At 31.2% G+C, this 14,476-nt stretch overlaps 1 long non-coding RNA gene across 1 annotated transcript in view; it reads left to right on the forward strand.

Annotated features, from left to right (window-relative positions):
* LOC146529388 (uncharacterized) overlaps positions 1-14,276 on the forward strand; it is a 282,520-nt gene extending 268,244 nt beyond the window's left edge. Inside the window, exon 3 of the long non-coding RNA XR_014878979.1 lies at positions 13,843-14,276. This is a non-coding gene — a long non-coding RNA (uncharacterized LOC146529388). The remainder of the gene's footprint in view (positions 1-13,842) is intronic.
* Positions 14,277-14,476: the final 200 nt, after the last annotated feature.

A 14,476-nucleotide genomic window follows, 5' to 3' on the forward strand; every position in this document is an offset into this window, starting at 1 on the left:
CAATATAAATTAATATTAAACGAACAATTATTTTATTAACTAATTGGTAAGAGAGACAAAGAACACAGTATCGGTGATGACCTCCCGAAAGGCGTTGAAGGAGTCCATGTCAGTGGAAGAGGCGAAAGAGAAAAGGTCTACCTTAGTATTTAGAGTTCAAATGTTAGCTGAGTATTTTTTCTAATTAACGATAGTTATGATTAAACAGCGCTCTTACAGCTATTATATAAAAAAAAACTATTAATGCACAAAATTGTAATGTTCAATATGAACAAAATAATGAAGATATTATTAATTCCTTCAACGTAACAATAAACCTAACGTAACAATAATCTTAAAATCTTTAAAAAAATACGTAAAAATAAAAAAAAACAAAAAATAAAATAATTTTTCGTAATTTGTGTAAGCTCTTTAAAAATATCAACGGGTGAACCAACTCTAGTCCACCTTTAGTACAAAAATAAACTCGGTTCCATTAATTGCTACATCTTTCATTACTTACCCTATTAAAGAGAGTATAAATTTAAACTCATAATCTGTGGCTCCTAAAAGAAGCTATCGTTAAAAATAGGCATTCCTTGAATCAGGACACATTTTAGCTGCTCGGTCAGATATGATTTAATGGGACGCCGAGAGGTTCGTTAACATTCATAAATTCTGTGTTTGTACCGTTGGTGTGCTTATAATTTCTAGATTTATAACAATTATTATTAAAAAATAATAAGAAACTTGTTATTTATTCATTGAACAATATATTTCGTTAATTTCTAGACTATTTCATAAGAAAAAAAAATTAGAACAGGCCACATATAAATCTACCTAAATATGTTTTTTTTAATAAAGGTTTATAGATATATTAATTTGTACTAAATATCTGACACTGCGATGGAAATTGACGACCAATTTTAATTATCAACCACTAGGCCAATAAAGAAACATTAATAATATTTCTATTTACAACAATAAAACCAGCATATAATAGAATAAACAATAAAAAATCTATTTATTATGCTTTTTTAAAATTCAGGATAATAAAAACAATAGTAGGGGCTGGTTCTCATTCCCGAAACACGCTTTTAACTTTACTTCGTCACTTTATTTGTCGCGCTTATGTTTATTTAGCGTGATAAGTTAGCTCGGTGACTGAGACGAAAGCAGGATATGAGTCTTACACGACTAAGAATTCATTTGCCATTTCCTCGTTTAATCTACGCTCAGTAGATTGATTTTAGTACTTAGAATTGTATATGGCCGTCACTTTTGTTTTGTATTATTATTGATACTAGTGGCGCTTGCAGGATAAAAAGTAGCCTATGTGTCACTCCAGAACTCTCTCTCTGTCTTTCAGTGAAAGTCTTATAAAAATCTGTTCATCTATTCCGGAGATAAGTCCGGGCAAAAAAAATATATTTGTTTGTGTTTTAGTATCGTGAAAAAGATATATGTAATTCTCCTAATTTCAAGTAATTTATTGAATAAGAATTATTTTATTTATTTATTTTTAAGGGAAACGTATAGTACATTAAATATTAAAGACAACACATATTTTTTTTTATATATAACAATCAAGTTTCGGCAATTTTAATTATAATTCATTTTAACAATTATTACAACAGAAAATTGCAACTATTAAAAAAAAACAATTATTCATTAAAAACAAGAGAACTAGAACTATTTTAAGGCATTATTATATTATAAACATAAGCTTTAATAGTTGAGTCATGAATTATATTAAATTTGCAGCCGAGGATCGTAAAACATAACACTACGCTTCTCCCGTTTCAAAATATAATGGGGTGTTTCAATATACAAGATTGAATTTAAAGCTGTAACTAAATGGCAAAGCGAAAATAAAACATCGAGTAAAGTGAATTCGAAGTTTACACACAACATGTACCTGTTGTTTATATTAATACTAGAGACCTGACCCGGCTTTCCATGTATTTTTATATCTTTGAAAACATTCAGATGCAAACTCAAACATAGAGAACCCATAACCATCACATTAACACTCAGGTGCTGTCTTACTACGTCACGTGAACTTCTTACTAAAGCTTCTAAGTTTAAATGGTTTTATATTCTATCTTGAAAATAATAAATAATGAATAATAGTAAACAGAAAACAAATACGGTAAAAGTAGCAGCATGCATTAATTAATGCGATTAGACCATTCGTGACCGAAGGACGGCCTGTTTGATGGACGCTTGCTTTGCTAATCACGAGTTCGCGGGCATTCATAATTAGCAAAACTAAAATTAGGACACAAATTAGTATATGTATGCTTTGTTCTATAAAATAATTATTTAATTGGCCTAGTGTTATGACACTCCGTTCCCCACAAAATGTTTCAAAGATATTCAATATTCTCGTATACTAATACTAGGTAGTACTATCACAAAAGTTTTTCATTGTACTCTCATTATTTTCCCCTAAATGCAATATCACATGCTTCTGTTCCTTTTCTAAAAAACATTGTCAAATATTATATTGTAAATTTTGCTATAAATTGTAAAATAACTATTTTAATACAAAATTAGGGTATACGTCAGCAAACATAAATTCGGCAACTTTTATGTGTTATAGTTCTCATTGAAATACAATCATGGAATGGTACAATTTTTTTATTGCGAATTTAAGCCCTACGTTTTAAAAATATTTTACTTGAAAAGTGAAAGGACTTTTAGAGGAAAATCTTTAACTTATCTAATTTTTTAGTGTCACATTACCAAAGTGACCATAAAAGCGGGTCTGAAGGCTTTATAAACAAGAGTGTATATCGGATAACGAAATACGCCTTTGAAAATGGACTCCAGAGAATTTGAGAATGATCGAGTGGACACAAGGGACTGTGTGAGCTTAATTATTGCTAAGCGTCTCGTTGCAAGCTCGTTGAAAGGAAGAGGGTAGTATATAGATACAAGTATGGGTAGGTTCAATTTTAGGTGTAAAGTGGTAATTTAAACCTGGGTAGCTTAGTAGCAGCTAGCTTAGGATTTACTGAAATAATCTTCAAAGACCTATAGGTTCTAGCGTAACAAGTGGAGATTATTTATGGATATTATATTTAGATCAGGGTCAAAACAAATTTAATGTGTGATAATTTGAAATTAAAAATTAATAGCTAAACTTAATTGCATGAAAGAAATCTTATTTAGATAAATATATTTGTTAATATTCTTTCCTGATAATATTAATATTTTTTATTACACCTTTATTAAGCATTATAAGAGTATTAATTTAAAATGAAAAATTGCAAAAAAGTCCAGGATAAATTTGCAGTACAAAATTGTGCATTTGGTCTTCTTTACTTTCTTTCTTTACTATTCTTAATTGGTCTATATAGTACTTATTACTTATGCTTATCATATTTCTTATATGAAAATCAACAGCTACCCGCATTAAGTTATAACCAAACAAGATTATTAATAACGTTATAAATTTCAATATCAATATTTCAATGCCTGTAAACATAATATACAGTGCATAAACACTACTCATTAGTAGATATAACAATTTAGAATACAAATCGATCATATTTTCAAGTCCATTAAGAAACAAGTTCATATAATCAATATTATAATACATTAAAATGATTCACACGTACCGGTTCACTTTGAACTTGGTGTTTATCTCGCATCGTATTGACATAGCTTATAAAATTATGGCAGCTATGTTAATTTGAAACCAGTAGTGGTGCAGGAGCACAAGCGTGTGACTTTAACACGATAGGTTGTCGGTTCAATTGTGACTCAAGGAAGTAATATACTTCATATTTTAATTTGTTCAGTAGCGGATATTAGCGGAACATAACGCCGCGGTATGTCAGCCAGAGCCATGAATGAAAATCATTTTTTTATAATTATTGAATTAATTACTATTATTTTGTTTGAACCCACGACCATTGCGTTCACAGTCAAAAGTTGTCACAGTGCTCCACGATGGCCACACATATAGAAGAATCCACTAAAAGCTTAATGTGCATAATTTAGCCAAATGAAATTAATAAAGCATTTTTTTTACAAATGATCTTTTTGTTTAATAAAATACTTTTTAAAACATGCATAAAAATTTTAATGTAGAAGATTTGAGTCTTTTGGATTATTTCCAAAATATATATTTTTTAAAGTTTTTAGAGCATGTTTTATAAGTAAAAAACCTTTACTAAGCTGTGTCTTTACCATAACATAATTAAGCAACTTCTAATTATTTTCTATCGAAACAGATAAGTTGGTTGGTTTATTATTCAACGTCATCCTCTCGGAGATAGGGTAAAATTTACGATGTTTGTTATGATAACCGATTGAAATGGTCGTTACATTTAAATGTATCGGAAAGCATCTGGAATGATTTATTATATTTTTTTTTCAATTGAAACAATTTTTCAAAAAAAATATTCGCTTTAAAAAGTAATAAAAATATATCTGCTCAGTTTGAATGGATTAGAAAGGTACTTGTTGCGGTTATTGTTGTATTGATAACGTTATTAGGAATTATAATTTATGCTATTTCCCGCATAGCAGCAGCAGCATCAGCATCAGCAGATGGAAGTTAAGTTTTAAGAAACTCCGTTTACCAGTTTTTATCTTTCTTTTGAGAACTGAACGCCGCTTTGGTGACATACAAACATTCATTTACATTTTACGATTTATTTATAAATTTATAAATTTTATTCGATCATTACAACAAATGATGACTTTAAGGGACCACACACTTAAATATTTGATATTAATTTCAGCTTGATAACCTTGGAAGCTGAAAGAGACAATAAAATGATCTCATAAGGGTTCGGTGTTTTCCATTTGAATCCTAAAAATCAGTTGTTTTACATTTAAGGATAACAAGGAAATCTACTACAAATTTCTATTTATATACACTTTTAAATAAAATAAGATTTCGATAAATTTTCGTATACAAATAAACTGTCAACTTTTTATACTGGTCATCTGGACATTACATCGCTTACATATTTTATCTCGAGAAATTTTACTTTAATTTGTAAGAAAATGTAAACTATATAATATATCCTTAGAAATAAAAACGTTGAGTGCATAAGGCACTTAAGGAACTATTGGGACTGTACAGCACGGACAATTCTAACACATTATGTAAGCAACACTAACTCTGTAATATCTTAATGGTCCAAGTTTACACCAACAGCCGTCTTGAGAGCACTATTCTTCATTAGGAAATGGAGGTTCTGGTTAATTATTCTTTAGGTCACTTCAGTGCCATTCCAGTTAATTTAATCTTCAGCATAAGTAACATTTTTATTACTCTATCATGAAATTGTATAATAAAATGTTACTTAGTTTATATTATATTTTATATTAGCTATATATTTTAGAACTGCCTTGTTAATTTATTTCTACATAATTTAAGATTCGTGCTCGGTCAATAATGTCAAGTCTTCCTAAGAGATGGCGTAGTAAGGAGGTATATTAGAAGCTAATACATTTTGTTAAATCTTATATAATGTTCTAGTACTATTATAACATATATTATAAATATTTAAAAAAATAGACGAATGGCTTTTATATTACAGTCCACTTTAAAATTATTGGTTGTCAGATATTTTTACAACTTTAAAAACTTATATTAAATTATACCTAATAAATAAAACAACATCTTAGATCACTTATTTCATTTATTTCAACCTCGTAACGTCTTCTAACTGAACAAATATCTAAGGCCAATCGACGTTCAGGCCAATAATAATATTTCCTTTGAAATTCCAAACCCGCAACCACTGCCAAATGATCGTCTGTCTAAACAATAAATTTATTTGTCGAAATTCGACACAGACCCGATATAAATTAGCACCGCGGTGCCGCAAAAAAGGCTTACTCAAACAATGCCCTGCTCGGGCCCGTGCTGATTCTCAGCGATACGGTCATTTATTTCGCTTTGATCTACCTTTTAATTTTTATTGATTTATTTTTGCTGTTTATTGTTTTTAGTTTTATTTAAATGAACATGTACAGCAATATGGTACCGAGAATTTAAATTATAACAAGCTAAAAGGGCCGTCATAGCGCAGCAGCACAACGCCTGTCTGTCGACGCGGTGGTTGTGCGTTTATTTCCAAAGAGGCTTGACTACTTCCGTTTGCTCGTTCTAGTAACAGGACAAAGCGTGGCGTTCAGTTCTGCTGTTCAAACCAAATTATCTAGAGAATTGGGCAGAATGTGTTGAAAGCAGTCTCGTAACACTAGGTTTCCTCTGCCTATACTCCTGTATAGGGGATGCAGCGTGAAGCTAAAAAACAAGTATACTAAAATGATATATTCCCAAAATATGAATAGTACAAATAGGAACAGCATTGCGGTTATTGAATCACTAATGGCCGTGACTAACGAGGCGTGATGTACACATTCTTGCGGTCGCGGGACGTCGCCCGCCGCCGCCCGTCCCATTCACAGATAGATATGGAGAGCAGAAAAGGTGTCGTAAACCATGTTATGTTATCTTTGAATAGTATATCACACGGTGTTGGGATTTTTAGGTGAGAACTAAGTGGCAAGTTCAGATTTTAGATTTTAGAATGCTTGTTCTAGGAATATAATAATATTATTTCTGGTCTAAATTCGGCAAAAAGTGGAGAATGGAGAGTCTTAACAATAGGTTCCCTCTGCCTACTCTTTTTAGTTAATCTAAATTTTTAATTTACTTATCTCACCTTCTACCAAAGGTTCAGTTTGCATAGTTATTTTAACATATAAAATTATTTTTACATATTATGTGGAATTTTTTAGTCTAATTAATATATTACAGATTTTTCTTTTTATTGATATTTTAAAAAAAATAAAGTAAATAGATGTCGATGTATAAAAAATAATTACATGAGTAAAAAATCACTAGCTGAATATCATTGTGCACGTGATGTTAAATGTTAAGGAAAAAGCCTACAGGTATATATTACTCACCTGAGTAGTATAATTTGTACGAATCATGATCTGATAAGCGGCTACTTTGAGAATGATTCAAAATTTTGCTATGACTAATTTAGATTTATAACTTCTAGCGGTTACAATATAAAACAAAAAGATTTTCCTGTGTTATTACTAGGAAGAAATACAATACTAGCATTTACGTGCTATAATATTTTTAAGCAAGCGACTAAAGCGTGACAGACTGTGGGTTCGATTCCCACTGAAAGAAATGAAATATTTTAATACTTTCATTTCGCTCTGGCGTCGAAAACACGTCGTTGAGTTCTGGCACTTAACACGCAATGTCTACTGAATTTATGGAAAGTGTGAATCGGAAGTCTTAACAATAGGAACCTTCCTAGGTTCCCTACGTCTATTCAGTTTAAAAAATGATTAGGTTAATATCTGCCATGGCATGAAATTTGTAAATTCCATGGAGGATTAACCATGGACCATGAAGCATGATAAATAAAGCAAGAGTCTTAGAATGGAGCGACTTCTTCGTGAGTGTCATCCAGTAAATACAGACAAAGTATACACGACTATCCGTTATATTAAATTATAATCTTACTTATATATATAGAAAAAAAAACATTTCACATTGTAATCAGAAAAAGCTCTAGCTAAAGCTCACTACTACACTTAATTCCACTCACATATTAAGAAAGCTATAAAAATCTCTACTATATCAACCATGTCCATCAGATAACGGTAAATGACCCTTTACAAAAGTCCCATAAATGTTAAGTATAAAGCAGTAAAAAGTACCTTGCCGATAACGATTATAATAACCAACTTTTATATAGACATCATTAAGATATGCCTTATCAAAAGGTTTGTGTTAAGACGAAATATTTACAAAACAAGATAGAGTGGGTATCTGAGATAAAATATCAGATTGCTACTAATTCAACCATATTTGGTACTAAATGTACATTAGGTTGTAACTCATAATGTCTTGTCCAAAACGCTTATCTTAATAACGAATGGCTGATTTACGGTCAAATTTGGTAAAGTAACTGAATTCGGTATCCGAATGCACCTTAAACTTCTTGTAACTTCACACGAAAAGTTAATTAAGAAATAAATTTGTTTCTTTGAATGTGTCTAGTATATTTACTTTGAGTAATGTTAAAGTTACTTATTTTATATATGTGTTATTAGTAGCATTATAATTTTAATTTCAATAATGCAGCTGGGGTGCCTTTAGCATTAAATTATTAAAATTTTAATTTAATTTTCCCTCTCTGGAAGACAAAGCGCGGCGTTGAGTTCCAAGATTTATCATACATTGTCTCAAAAATCTGTCAGGATATGTGAAACGGAATATTGGAACATTAGGTTCCCTTTGCCTACCCTAATACGAAAGAAAACGCATGAAGCTGTAAAATTAAATAATAAAAAAAAAATTAAAAATACTGGATTCTAATACCTTTTTCCTTATTTCCCACTCTGATTTACACAAACGCGCGACGAGAGTTCCGCCAATCAACAAGCAATATCTTGCAAATTGAATCAAAAGTAAAAAGTGGAGTGCTTTAACACTAGATTCTCACTGCTTACCTTGCGGATACAGCAATGAAACTAAGAAAAATGAAAACCAACATTGAATTACAGTTCAAATATATGACTCAAAATTTTCTCTGTCAATACTGTTATTCCCAAACTTAAACCACGAATTAAAAAAAAAAACAAGAAAATATTTTAATATTTAATATGATGCATAATATGCAATTTACATACATTACGAAGATGAAGACGTTAGATAATGTTCCAAACAAACCACGAAGGTGTAAATCAGTTATTCCTACTAGTGATGTGCATCAATCAAAGAAACCAGTCTTCCAGTCTTTATTCTTAAACGCAATAACACTTAAACTATACATGGACACGTGGGTGTTCTATATCCTCTATTAAAGTAAGGCAGGAGTGGCTAGCGATTGTTAAGTAATAAAATAAATAGAAAGTATTGTTTCTTTTTTGGGGTTCATATGTGAGGAGTAAGTTTCAGAAAATTAAATTTTATTATTCTTTTACAATTACTGTAAAATATGCAGATTTCTATTTGATTTTTACCAAACTATTATTACTCCATCCTTTACTTGAAGTCCAGAGAAAATACTGTATGTTTGGTGATAGAATGCAATACTCCGAAAGTTTTAGTAAAAAATAAAAAAGTACATAATAGGAAAACAAAGTTTAATAAGGACCGTAGTGACACAGGGCTCAAATGTGTGACTGTCGCGACGGTTGTCCGTTTGATTTTCACTTAGGGGAATAAGTTATTATTTATTAATATTTTTATTTCTTCGCTCTACCAAGGCAAAAGTGCGGCGTTAAGTCCCACCACTCAACACATAATGCTTCGAAAACTTAGCAGAAATTGAGGAACCGAGTATCTTAAAAAATATATATAATAGAAAAACAAAGTTTAGTAAAGTAAGCCCGATACACTATTTGCAAGTGACGACGCGTGGGATGACACTTAGAAGCTATCATCTTGGACGGGTCTGACGGCTACTTCGTGCACTCCATTGCATGACTTGACACATCTTGATACTTACAAATGCTATACTTGAGTAATATGGTAATGGTTTCTTGTTTACTTACTGCTAAATTTGTTTTACTCCTTGATTTGCTGGTGTTATTATGTTATAGACACACATTTTTGTCATATTTATCTATTTTAATTATATTTTTTGTGGCCAGTCGAGGCGCAGGCGAACAAGCATGTGACTGTAGCCCCGACAGATGATGGGTTCGATTCTCAAGGAAATGAAATTTTTAATATGTTCATGTTTTCCCTCTGGTAACGAGGGAAAACACGGCGTTGAGTTAACTCACAACGTAATGTCTCCAGTATTCCGCGGAAAATAAGCAACGGAAATGTCTTAATGGGAACGGACTGTCTTAATATTAGCTACCCTGGTTCTCTGCATACCATGCTGTTATCGAGATAAATCGTGAAGCTAAAAAACAGTCAATACTAATAAGTTAAGCATGTAATTTCTTATTTTGAAAAAAATATTTATTTAACTTTAACTTTAAATAATATTTTAATAATATTATTTGTAAAATAATTATGGCACAATGAAACGTGATATAAAGGAACGGTAGTGTTTTTCATAGAATTTTTTCGAAATATGGCGGATTTCTCGCACCTTATACATACATATTGGCAAATATAATTTGGTTCCTATGCACGGGAATTTATGAGAAAAATTAATAGTTATAATATCAATTTCGCAAAATACCTCGCAAAGAATTTTCCTATAACGATAAAATTCTAAGTTTGATGAAACGACACTTTTACACTATCACGAAAAGTGTTAAGAAAATATTTAATATCTCCACGAACAAGAAACGCTTATAAAATTTTTAGTACCTTGGATATCGGTACTGTGGCACACTATCAATCATAGTTTAACGAAGGCTTATGCCAATATCGAAACGTGCGCACTCATGGCCCTTTTATAATATCTTGTCAGATATAGCGATGAAAAGGGATATGCCAATCAAACTGTTCCGGTAGCTAATGTTGGGATTCCTTGCAAGAGTGTTATGGGGCACAAAGGGAAGTAGTTTCAGATTAAATAGATCGTAATATCTATTGAAATCTTGGTAAATTTATCTATTATTCAATGATAGTTCAGGAATACAGAAACGCTCGCTTTATTCAATTAGTAAAATATATGAGTTGTGCTGATTCCATATTTCAATCAACTATCATGATTATAATTTTTCATTTTTACGGAGAAAAATATATAAATTTAGATAGCGTAATATAATAAAGACAATCTTTCTTCCCTTTAAAATATAAAATTTTAAAATCAAATCTTTTCATATTTATACCACATTGCTGAATGAAATAAAAAATAATGTAATTAGAACTCAAACAGTTGTTACCAAGAGACGCCCTAAACGTAGCATAATTATTTGAGGGTTGACTATTTCTGCGGTGTTCTTACAAATTTACATTTGCACCATAAAAAATAGTGCAAATTTATTATGTTCTTTATGTTTTAAGTAATAAGACGCTGGTTGCGGGAGGAACAAGCACAAGTAAGTTTGCAAATATAACGTAGGGTTGACATCAGAGCCGATGCTTTAATTTTCTTTTAATCCCGAACGCCTTGATCTAATCATAGGAGGGTTTCCGTAACGAATTAAACGGATTGCATTCAAGTCGCAAATGAGGCTATTTTATTCCTCTGGAGATGTCTCAATGACGTAGGGTGGAGAAATTAATTTTGTATTGTTTGTCTCTTGCTTAACCGATGTTTGATGTTTGATATTGGAAGCTAATTATTTTAAGAATACATTTTGTTTTCTAGAAAATATTTGTTTTTTATTTGACAAGGTTGAATTTGAAGAAATGGCAATTAAAAAACGAACCATAGCTAGATAGAGTCAAAAAAATTCTCATTGTAATAATACAATTTAAATCATTGGTTTGAGAATTATTTTCCTTATAAAGAACCTAGTTAAAAATAAGTAAGATACAAAAATAGTGGACAAAAAGTATAAAATATATTGAGCATATAGTTAAAGTTAAAATGAAAGACAAAGATGTTTCTATACCATTGAAGGCAAGTTTCTGCTATCTATCGACTGTAACTGCGTTTGTCGTCAAAGACTGGAGTTTTTCTCTTAAATTTAAAAGTCAATGTCTTTGTCCTTTAAAATATGTCTGAACAGAATCAAACGAAGTGTACTAAAAAGCTTCATTAGTAACATCTGTATACATTTATTATTTTAAATTAACCATTTTATAAATAAAATGTTATTATTTTTGTTTTAAAATAATGTATTTTTTAAAGTGAAAATATTTTTCAGTATAAAAATTATAAATAATTATTCATAACAATAGCATATCTATAGTAGTTATTTAAGAAAATACTTTTTGCAGAATAACATAATCTATAAAAAATATTTCGTTTTTTATTTTCACTCTGAGTCATCACTCACAGATGAAACTAATCGACTTAGAAAGTTGAAATTTAACATGTCCTGTCTGAAGATACAGTATTCTATTTTACCTTTCAAAAACCAAAAAAAAATTTTACTAGTATACATCGACTAGACCATAGGTTAAATTTAGCAATACGATTTGTACTCACACCCTTTCAGTTTCACTTTCAGCGAAAAACAACTGCTCTATCATGACCTTTGACCTTTTATTTCTATATAATGAATACATACTCTACAACTTTAATAATAATAATATAAACATGCATATTTTGTATATGACATGTCGCATTTCATTACGTGCATGAAACATTAGCGAGTCATTTTACAGTGACCCAGTTTTACTCCAGTGCGTGTTTTATCTCTAATACAACCATTTTAGATGCGTATTTCAATCGGTGTCCTTTATATATTTTATTTTTTTATATCTCGTTTCTCATTTGGGAATCAAAGGCTCGGGACTATATTTAGAAATACTTTTTATTTGTCTACTTACATGGGTATGTACATTGAATCTGGAATAAAACTGTTTTTGGTGATTTTATTTTAACGATATCTTGAAAAAACATAACATAAACAAACATACAAATTTTTGAGTCATTGCGTTTAGTATACTATAATTACTAACTACACCATATGAGACACTCCGTTCCCGGTAGACCGCAATTTTCGAAACATAGTGAGCGAATCTCAATGTTACCTTGCCTTGTTAATAGAAGAAGGGAACAACCAACTTATTATCACAAGTGGAAAATGAACCCACAACTGTCAGACGCTGTGCCACATTGCCCAATATTTGTTTATATTTATGTTATACCAAGCAAACGAGCTAGCTGGTCACCTCATGTCAAGTGATTAAAGCTTCCCCTAAACTTTTGCAACACCAAGAATTATCCATGCGTTACTGGCTTTTAAGGAATTCGTTGATCAAACCCTTAAAAATTTACGTATCGTAGTTTTGCGGGAATACGTCCGGTGATGGCTGATTTCATTATTGGCAACATTGTGGAAAAAACAATTTGTCATACTGACTAGTCAAAATTCACACAGAAAACCAAGGTTACCGGTGATACTGCTTTGCCGATGGTGGAATACGGTAGGAGATCCAGAGAGAGAGCTATCGTCCCTACAATTTTCATCACCATCCTAATCATTAGTTACTTATACATGATAATATACCCATAACAAAACACATTTCAAACCATATCCTACGTCAAAGGGCAAACTGTGTACATATTTCATATTATCCTCATAATACGTTTAAGGGACGGATATTGCGTGTGTACATTAACCGTTATATGGACGGCCGTCAATTCTGTACGTGGTTTTGCATAAACATTTAAGCTCCGGTCACATCGCGGTCAGATTAATTTATATCCATAGCTGATTTGATTGACAACGGCCGTATTGTTTGTCTAAGTTACAGAGATAGAAAATGACAGGATAATTTATTGTCTATAGCGTAATGGAGATACATAGAAATACTATTTAAGGATTGTTATTTTTATGAGAATATGATATAAACGTTAATTAATAAATGTTGTATTAAAAAGATTCCCTATAGGCCTTCGAAAGGCGAATGAAAGGGTAAATATCGCACATAACAGGGTAGGCAGAGGTAACCTGAGAACCTTGTTTTTTTAAGCACTCCATTCCACTTTAGGTCACATTCTCGAGGAATTGTGTTCAGTGAAGGAACTCAACAACACGCTTTGCCCGGTTACCAGAACGAGGATATGAAAATATTAAATATTTAATTTCCTCGAATAGGAACCGAACCCACCTCACAACCTCTCGCATTTTCATTCGCACGCTTCTGCCAATGAGCTATGACTGCCATTACCTTAATATTTAAGTAATAAAATATTAATTAACAATTCATACATACTGTTGAACACTTTCTAAAAAACCATATTGTTGTACATAAATTCCTTTTATTTTCAGAGCCGCTGATAGACGTTCACGTCGCGACGAAGATTTACAACTGCAATTAGTTATGTAGCTGACGCGACAAACGGTCTTCCTTGACAAATAACCGCCAGTCCAGGGTCACGCCAATCCTTTACAGCTATAATGTATAGTATGTATGTTTGTTAATAAATTAACTGAAAAACAGCTAATGCGCTAAATATATGGACAATTCAATCCCAATACGAACAAAATTTAAGGCTTACGTTGCTCACCAAGCTACCACTAATTTGACCAAAAAATTAAAAACTGTAAGACTTGTCAAGTTTTCTTTGACTTACTCATAAAAATGATAAAAAAATAATATGGAAGCAATAAAATACCGTATCTTATTTATTATCCAAAACCTATATAACCTGTAACATCATTAAAACATCACACATCATTATTATATCATCATAGCATATTTAATCTAATTACGCTTTCACAGAAGTAAGTACACATATAATCACTAAGACCAAAATCAACAAGCGCCAGAAGGACACTAATAGAATAGTTAATTACATTATTATTGCATAAAATCATACATTAGCATTACAAGTCCAATTAGCTCCTGTGCTACAGTGGCTGCCTGACACGTAGAGTTAATCCCAGCTTACAGGCGGAACAG

Source organism: Heliconius melpomene, chromosome 18 (assembly GCF_056956725.1).
Source record: "Heliconius melpomene rosina isolate 202511_hmr_F chromosome 18, ASM5695672v1, whole genome shotgun sequence".
Classification (NCBI taxonomy): Eukaryota; Metazoa; Arthropoda; class Insecta; order Lepidoptera; family Nymphalidae; genus Heliconius; species Heliconius melpomene.